Below are 10,027 nucleotides of genomic sequence, written 5' to 3'. Positions count from 1 at the left end.
TCAATTTTTAAAAACCAGCATTCAGGGCCCTGGCCAATTTGGCTCAGTGGATAGAGCATCAGTCTGCAAACAGAAGGGTAAGAGTCCATTTCTACCTTTTCTATCCCATATATCACACTTTTCTGACTTGTCATTTCATCTGTGACTTCCTGGCTTTTGACTACCTTCACCTTGTGGCCGTTTTGCATCTCCTGGCCCATACAAGGCTTTCTCTGCAGTATTCTCCAACATTGACCTGCACATGTGTTATGCGGTGTGCATGCATAATTAAGTAGACCTCAAACACAAGCTATTCCTTTACTAAGTTTTATGTGGAACAAGATGTAACTAACTTTCTGTACAGCTTGCCCATATCACCAGCAGACAATCTCTGCTGAATGCTTTTAGCAGAGGAATGAACAGGTGGTCCCTATTCTGTTCCATGTGCTGCTTGCCATGCTTGTGTCATATTTCATTTGAGGTCTTCCTTCTTCTTGATCTTCAGTAGCCCAGAACTTCATTGCAGCATCCTATAAATGAATGTTGACCGCTGGAAATCTTCTGTTTTCATCCAGTTGCATGAAGCCAAATGCAACACACTTCTGTAATGGGACATCCCCGTGTCAGCGGTCAACATTCATTTCCTCACCATATTTCTGTTTTCAGGATATTGGCCTAAAATGGATCAGAAGGAGGCCTCTTCTGAGGAGAGTGTATCTATACAAGTGGATACAAAAGCCATGGCTTCCAAGAGCTCCAGCAACTCAGAGGACCCATCTCTGTAAGCGGCTTTTCTCAGTTTTGAAAGAGTAGTCTGCACCTGACTGAGTCACAAGCAGAAGACTTTGAGCATAAAGCCTTCTTCAGTGACACATGTGTTAGAGCCTCTGTTTCCATGTAAACCATCACCAGCAATAGAGGGATGTCTGTGGAGAGGTGTCCTGGAAAGAAGCAATTGGACAGGACTTCTCTCCACTTCGTTTGTGTGCAGATGCAGCTGCTATATCCCAGGGGTGCCTTCAACCGCTAGGGAGCCTGGGAAAGACTTCTCATCCATCTTAGGGCTGCTGCAGCCCCAGGCATCTCTTAGCATAAGCAGCCACACAGTGGTAGTGAGTTTTCACAGAAATTTCTCAGTGGAAAAACTGATCACCAGTGGGGCAAATGTAAAATGCTGCAAGCCACAGATATAAATTTGTTCAACACCAGGATGACTCCTCTGGTGGAGTGACATATGAGTATCACAAATTTGGGAGAGGTTTTAGATGTGACATTAACCTCAATTGACAGGAGAGTTCACACTAAAAAAAAAAAAAGTCTTTTGAGATTGATGATTTTAGGAAGCTCTTTCATCAAAGTGCTTCTCTACCTGAACACCATGGAGTTCACACAGAAGAAAAACTTTTTGAGTTTAGTGAATGTGGGAAATCATTTAGGCATAAGAATCTTTTTACCAAAAGAAAGTCCACACTCGAAAAAAACCTATATGAGTGTACTGATAGTGGTAAGTCATTACGCATTAGCTGTAATCTCATTGAACATCAAAAAGTTCAGACTGGAGGAAAACTATGAGTGTACCAAATATGAAAAATCTTTTAGGTACAACTCCTTAACCACAAAAGAGTTCACACTGGTGAAAAGCCATATCAATGTAGTGATTGTGGTAAGTCCTTCAGTCAAATTGGTAACCTCTTTCAACAGCACAGAGTTTATTCACACTGGAGAAAAACCATTTGAGTGCAGTGATTGTGGGAAATCCTTCAGATACATGTCCAACCTCAACCAACACCATAGAGTTCACACTGAAGAAAAATGTTTTGAGTGTAATGAATGTAAGAAATATTTTATCCACAAACGTGCCCTGATTAGACACGCCTTAAATGTCCAGAGAATATTTTATCTCTTACTCAGAATGACAACACTGACGGAAATACTTTGGGACCTACTTACCTGAATGTCATCTCCCTTTATAGAAACACCAGAGGCCAGGTGCACAAAATTCATGCATGGGAAGGTGTCCCTCAGCCCGGCCTGCACCCTCTCCAACCTGGGACCCCTCGATGGATGTCTGACTGCCAGCAGTCAAACATTCCTATCGCAATCCGGAACCTCGGCTCCCAACCACTCACCTCGCTGCCTGCCTGATTGCTCCTAAGCACTCTGCCTATCAGCCTGCTCTCTCCCAACTGCCCCCCTGCCAGCCTTCTTGCCTCTAGCTGCCCCTCCCCCCCCCCCACTGGCCTACTCACCCCAACTTCCCTCCCCTCCTGGCCTGATCGCCCCTAACTGCCTCTGCCTAGGCCCCACCACCATGGCTTTGTCCGGAAGGTCTCCTGGTCTAATTAGCATATTATCCTTTTATTAGTACAGATACTGTGGATTTAAAATAAATGTAAACACCCAATATAGGAACTTCCTCCTCATTATGCTTCTATTTCAAAACTTCCTCTTCTCACAAAATTTCCTGAAGTTCAACCAGATAAACTTCAAGTATCAAGTTTCACCCTGGCCGGTGTCACTCGGGTAGTTGGAGTGCTTCCCCATACACCGAAAGGTCACAGGGTCGATTGCCTGTCGGTACATACCTAGGTTGCAAGAGGTGGCCGATTGCTGTTTCTCTCTTCCTCTCCCTTCCTCTCTCTCTCTCTCTAATCAATAACAACATATCCGGCCTAATTGGTGTGGCTCAATAGATAGAGCATTGGCCTGCGGACTGAAGGGTCCCAGGTTCGATTCCGGTCAAGGGTATGTACCTTGGTTGCAGGCACATCCCCAGTAGCGTGCAGGAGGCAGCTGATAGATGTTTCTTTCTCATTCATGTTTCTAACTCTCTGTCCCTCTCCCTTCCTCTCTGTAAAAAAATCAATAAAATATATATTTTTAAAAATAAATAAAAACATATCCACAGGTGAGGATTTAAAGTGAAAAGTATCTAGCTCCCATCTCCCTCCAAAAAATTTTTTTTACTTCAATTTTAACTGGTTCATATTTTTTTGAGTAATAAAATGATTAATTTTATAAGATTTTTAAAAAATGAATGATAAGCTTCATCCTGCAGACTGAAGGGTTCTGGGTTCGATTTAGGCCAAGGGCACGTGCATGGATTGTAGGCTCGATCCCCAGCAGGGGGCGTGCAGGAGGCAGCTGATCCATGATATTCTCTCATCATTGATGTTTCTATCTCTCTCTCCCTCTCCCTTCCTCTCTGAAATATATAAAAATAAAGAATGACGTCTGACTACCTTAAATAAACCACACTTATGTATGTGTTATATAGCAAGCATGTCCAACTCATGGCCCACAGGCCACATGCAGCCCAGCCAATATCATGGAATGTAAGAAAGGTTTTAATAAAAATTCTGTAACTTCATTTCTACCATATCCTGGATTTTCCGGGTTCCCCAAGACTTTGAGGGACCCAAATTCGGAGAGCCTCATTGGCCGTGTGAGTGTCTGTGTGTCTGTGTCTATGTGTCTGTGTGCTTGTGGTAGCTGGCTCTGAAGAGATGTAGGATCTCTATCGGTGGTGCCCGAACACGTCTTGAAGACGCGCCATTAAGGACTACGGGCCAGAGAGTGGGAGGTGTACCCAATATCTCTCAGGGAAGTCGATGTGTGAGCACGCCGGCATGCAGGAGACCAGTGTGAGCTGAGGTCTCAAGTGCGGGGAAGTGACGGGAGCCTTTCCCAGGTATGATTTTGGTGTCAGCAGGTGGCGTGGCACCCCAGGATGGAGCCAGTGAAGTGGGGCTGGCGTGGCAGCGCGGGCCCCTGGTGGTGTTGGGTAGGAGCGGGGGCTTCGGCAGGGCTCGGTCTGCATGTCCAAGCGTGGCTGGGGAGCAGCGGCCTCGCTCTCGGAGTGGGGCCGGAGGGTCCTTCCAGTGGATCGCCCCGGCATCCCTATTATGTGACTATTCTTTTATTTCATGTTGTCCCAGAGCTGTCTTAGACTCTTACTGCTTTCTATTTTTTTTCCAGTTGCTGCCCTGGTTGGGTGAAATTTTTTCTACCTTATCTTCAATATGGCTGATTTGGCCCTTAGCCTCTTCTAGTCTCCCATAGAAACCTTCCATTGTGTTCCTTGTTAAGTCTATGTCATTCTTCACTTCCTTTAGATTCTCCAACGTTGGTGAATTTCTCAACCTTATAACATTTGTGCATCCTTTTAATCATTACTTTGAATACTTTCTCTGACAAATTGCTTGCTACCATTTCATTTAGTTCCTTTTATTATGATTCTTCTCTGTCTTTCATTTGGGGGTGTTTCTTTGTCTTCCTATTTATTCTATTCCCTTAAAATTGAATATATATTAATCAAACTGCTATGCAACCCATATTTTTTAAATTGGTCTTAGGTAATATTAGATGATTTGTAGTACACAGTGGTGCAGTCTCTCAGGTGACCAGGGCTGGGTATTCTAAGGAGGCATCCTACTTGATATACTTGGGTTGTTCTGGTGTAATTAGGTCTTAATTATTATTGACCACTTCATGGATGGAGCCTGCTCTCAGGGTTCTGATTATGTGGCTTACGTCCTACCACCTTATGCCAAAGATTATGGAGGCACTGAGCCAAATGCACAAAATACAACAGGACAAGACATGACACAGAAGGAAGAGAACATGAATGTAAAGAAGACACCTATAACCCCCAATAAAAGTGACCACCAGAGAAAAAGTGAAAAGATAATTAAAAGAGAGAGCAAGAATGATACAAAGGAGTAAAAAAAGAAAGAAAAAATAGGGAAAGAAAACACTCAAAACAAACCAAAAGTCACAAACACCCAGAAAAAATTAGGGGTAGTAGATGCTTAGCTTAAAGAAAATATAGGTAAGGAATTGATAAATAGGGGAGACCACACCTACACTCTCTCCAACCTGAGACCGCTTGAGGAATGTCCAATCCAGGACTGTTGGCCCCAAACTGCTTCTGCCTGCCAGCCTGATCAGCCCCTAACCACTCCCATGCCAGCCTGGTTGTTGTCTTAACTCCTCCATTGCCATCATGTTTGCCCCCAACATCCTACCTCTACCAGCCTGGTCACCCCTAACTGCCCTCCCCTGCAGGCTTGGTCAACTCCAACTGCCCTCCCTTGCAAGCCTGGTCCCTCCCAACTGCCCTCGCCTGCTTGCCATCTTGTGTCCACATGGGGGCAGGATTTTTGACCACGAGGGGACAGCCATCTTGTGTGTTGGAGTATTGGTCAATCTGCATATTACTCTTTTATTAGATAGGATAGATGCCTGTGCATGGGTGGGAGCCTGCTGGTTTTCCCTGAAGGGTGTCCCAGATTAGGGTGGGGGTTTCCTTGGGGTGTGTGGCGGCCTGGGCCAGAAGCCTGCGGCAGTTTGCAGGCCAGCCATGCCCCCAGCTACCGAAGCAGAGGCCCTATTATCTGGGATTTATTTATCTTCTACAATTGAAACTGCTATAGCCTGGAGTGGAGCCAAGTCTTCTGCTTGCTCCGTGGCAGCAGCCATTTCTGTTGAAATTTATTTATCTTCTATAATTGAAACTTTGTACCTTTAAGCAGAGGTCAAAGCAGGCCAGGGCTGCAGAATCTTGGCTTCCTCCATTGCTGGTGGCAATCCTAGCCTCCTGCTCTCTCCAGTTCCATGGCTGCCGCCATTTCTGTTGGGATTTATGTATCTTCTACAATTGAAACTTTGTAGCCTTAAGCGAAGGCCTGGGCTGGCCAGGGTGTGCAGAAAGATTGGCTTTCTCCATCAGCAGGGAAACCCAAGCCTCCCTCCTGCTCTCTCTCTGGCTGCAGCCATCTTGGTTGGGTTAAATTGCATACTCATTCCTGACTGGCTGATTTGCATATCACTCTTTTATTACATAGGATTCAGAAAATAGAATGATGGACCAGTCCCTCTTCCTATACAGACACTGAAGGCTCTTTGGGACTATTCAGACCCATAAGCTTGGCCTCCTCCTCTTTTTTTCTTTCAAGCTCAAAATGCAGGGTGTAGCAGGAAGTAACTCCTGCCCTGAGCCTACAGGGCAAGAATAACTATTCTGGGGAGAATTGTCCACTTAGGTTTGAAAGATAAACTATGTCACACTTCTAGCAATATATCCCCAAAAGTAGGAAACACCAATCAGAAAGCATGTATGCACACCTATGTTCATAGCAGCACAATGGTAGCTACAAGAGCTACAATTTGGAAACTGCCTAAATGCCCATCAGCAGATGAGTTGATTAAAAACCTGTGGTATAGCTGAAACCAGTTTGGCTCAGTGGATTGAGCGTCTGCCTGCGGACTGAAGGGTCCTGGGTACGATTCCAGTCAAGGGCATGTACCTTGGTTGTGGGCACATCCCCGGTGGGGTGTGTGCAGGAGGCAGCTGATCAATGTTTCTCTCTCATCGACGTTTCTAACTCTCTATCCCTCTCTCTTCCTCTCTGCAAAAATAAAACATATTTTTAAAAATAAAAAATAAAAAACTGTGATACATCTACACAACGGAATATTATGTGCTGCTGTAATAAAGAAGGAAATCTAATTATTTGCAACAGCATGATGCAATATAATAAACATAAATGCATGCACAAAAACAGAACCAGTGTCAGAGAAGCATCGAACAGACCATCCAAACTAAGAGGGAAGGCACAGGAGGGGAAGGTGTCAAAGATTAACAAAAGGACTTGTATGCTTGCATGAGAATAACCAGTTGGCATAGAAAGCAAGAGTCTGAGGGCATGTACTGTTGCGTAGGAGCACGGAGGAAGAAGTCAATGGGGAGATGGGAAGGAGACTTATGTAATAATTTCAAAAAATAAAGAATTTAAAATAAAAAAGAAAAAAAATGTCCCAATGCAGGACTCTTAGCAATGTATCCCTGCCCTGCTTTCCTCCTCAGGCACCTTAAGCCTGTGCCTCTCTCCTTCCTCAAGGTGAGTATTTGCAATAGAAAAGTCCTGTGTTCTGGGTTTAGAGAGAATAAAAGCAAAGACAAAACCAAACCAAAATAATGAAACTGCATTTTTGTCTCTTCCCAGCACCACGCTCTTTGGCTCTTTCATGGGGAAGCCTTTTGGGGCTTTTGCCTTTGGCTCAGTTTCCCCAGGAGCCAGCTGCCCTGTGGCTTCTCCTTTATGCAGTTCTGTGTTACCCACCTCGTGAAGGGACACAGCTTTAGTGCAACACTGCTGTCTGCTCACCCTCTTGAACCATTGGCTTGCTGTCCCTCGAAAATCCATTTCCCAGTTCTTGCCATTCTTCTGTGCCCTTCCTTGTTGTAAAGCAGGGGTCCTCAAACTTTTTAAAGTGGGGGCCAGATCACGGTCCCTCAGAGAGCTGGAGGGCCAGACTATATGAACTACTAATTCCTACTGTAACACCTTGGCTGCGCTCACTGCCCAAAAAACCTGGCAGGCAGGATCAGACTCCCCTGGGGGCTGCATGTGGCCCGCGGGCCGTAGTTTGAAGACCCCTGTTGTAAAGAGTATCTGCTCAGCTGAATCTAATTTCTTAATACCAAGTGGATGTTCTTTAATTTAGTTGCATTTTCAATCGGGCTCAGGAAGAGATGCACAATACTACTGCCTAATCGGCCACCATTTATTTTATTTTATTTTATTTTTTACCACTTTCTGATCCTTGCTGTTAAAAGCAGCCAGAGTGACTTATATACAGCTTGCAAATACATAGCGCATGCTCCCTGCAGGCTACCACCTGGAGTCTGCCAGCCCTTCACAGAAATATTCAGTGAAGTGCCCACTGACCTACTCTAGATTCACCTTCCCCTATACTGCTGTTACCAGTCACAGCAGGCTTTGTGGACTGTCCTCCATTATTTGTGGACTGTCCTCCACTAGATGCCAGTTTCCAAGGACAGAGGACTCTGCATTTACAGCACATGAAACAGTTGGGCTTAACAGTATCCACAGCTATAGTCTTTATATATGTCCATTATGCTCACCCATGGCTGCTGACCCTCCATCCAACCTGATCTAAGTTCTCATCCCTACAGCTTCCCTCAGCCCACCCACTCAAGGAACCTGGATGTTGAAGTGGCAAAAGGACATTCACAGATACCCAACCTCTCTGCCCCTCAACCATACACCCTAGGAACACACTATTCCCCATAAATCAAAAACTATCACCTCATTTAAGGTCTTCTATGCAAAGGAAAAACTTAGGGAAGGGTTACACCAACCACATCTCAATCTCATAACGTGGACTTATATTGAGACAAACCCTCTCCTTCTGGAAATGCTTGTATTGCAGCTTGTTTTCACCACTCAAAATATACAGCACCATCTCCTGTAGCATCCACGCTACCTCCAGGACTGTATGGGTAAGGGGGAAGAGGAGAGGAGTGCTTTATTGTTGATAAAATCAAATAGCAAAATAATCCCTAAAATGGAAGAGACTTAAACACCAGAGGGTCTCCGGGATTTGAGTGGGTTGTTGGAGGCAGGACTTTCTAAGTGAACTGATTTTGGGGTCCAAAGCACCAAGGGGTTTCTCCCATATACAGAAGTGGGTTCATTTGCAGCAGGAAGGTGCCTAGGAGGTGGGGAGATGCACTCTGGATGGAGATAGAAGAGCCCTGGCCAGCACATCTCAGACAGACACAGAATCCCAATTCCCCCCGTGCTGTGACTGGGCCTCCTCTCTTCCAAACCCTGGGAAGGACACAGTGTGCCCAGCTATAGTGGGCATATCCCAGGTAAAGGCATGAAAGAGTGAGTCAAGTTAGGCTGTGCAGACAGAGGCCTCATCTCAGGGCACCAGAGTGAATGTATGCATTTTTTGATAATTCTCATCTGAGGATATTTTAAGAGAAAGAGAGAGAGACAGAGACAGAGAGAGAGAGAGAGAGAGAGAGAGAGAGAGCGCAAGGGAAGGGGGAGAAGAAGAGAGATATTGAGAGAGACATCAATATAAGTGAGAGAAAAAAAATCAGATGCCTCCTATATCTCCATATGTGCTGGGATCAAATATGCAAAACTAAAACCACAAAGTCAAGTAGTCTTTCTTTCAAGGCCTTGGGCAGGAATGCATTATAAGCCAATATTGGTCAAAAAGTAATTTTCTGTTATGATGCTGTCCCCCCAGAAGCACAGAAAGGTTGGGATTCAAACAATATCTGTTAACTCCAAATAATAGCTGTTAATTCTATGATGATATATCATAATTGTGCTTGACAATCATCCCTAGAAGTGACAATAAAAAATAAAATAAAATAAATTAAGGTAATAGAGAAAAATATCTTTACTAAAAAATCATAAACCAGAGAGAGCACAGTAAGCAATTTACAGGTTGGTGAACTAGATTAGAAATTAAAAGAATTCATAAAAGCATAATTCAATAAAAAAATCTCTTGAGCTACAAATGTATCAGGTAGTAGTTCTGGGCATGTCCTTCAATTCTTACTTGTACTGGAAATATATGAGGAATATAGTACACTATATGTTCCATTAAAAAGTTTAAGATAAAAAAAATAGGTCCCAAACAGTCACCTTTAGTGTTATTTTAAGTGACTAAAATGAAATATTCCTGCACATTTAACACTCTTCTCCAGTGTGAACTTTCAGACGTTTAATAAGACTAGGTTTTTGGCTTAAGGGCTTCCCAAATTTATTACCATTTGTATGGCTTCTCTCTAGTGTGAATTCTCTGGTGTTTAATTAATGTACTTCTTTTACTGAACAACTTCCCACATTCAGTACACTCATATGGCTTCTCTCCACTGTGAACTCTCCGGTGTTTAAAGAGTGCACTTCTATCACTGAAGGACTTTCCACATTCATTAAACTCATATGGCTTCTCTCCAGTGTGGACTTTCAGATGTCTAATAAGGCCAGATTTTTGGCTAAAAGACATCCCACATTCAGTACACTCATATGGCTTCTCTCCAGTGTGTACTCTCTGGTGTTAAATGTGTGTACTTCTGTAACTAAAGAACTTCACACATTCAGTACACTCATATGGCTTCTCTCCAGTGTGAACTCTCTGGTGTGTAATAAGAATTGATTTCTGGCTAAAAGACTTGCCACATTCAGTACACCCATATGGCTTCTCTCCAGTGTGT

The sequence above is a fragment of the Pipistrellus hanaki genome (assembly GCF_964339955.1).
Source record: "Pipistrellus hanaki genome assembly, contig: scaffold_36, whole genome shotgun sequence".
Lineage (NCBI taxonomy): Eukaryota > Metazoa > Chordata > Mammalia > Chiroptera > Vespertilionidae > Pipistrellus > Pipistrellus hanaki.
Note: the sequence above shows the minus strand (reverse complement) of the source record.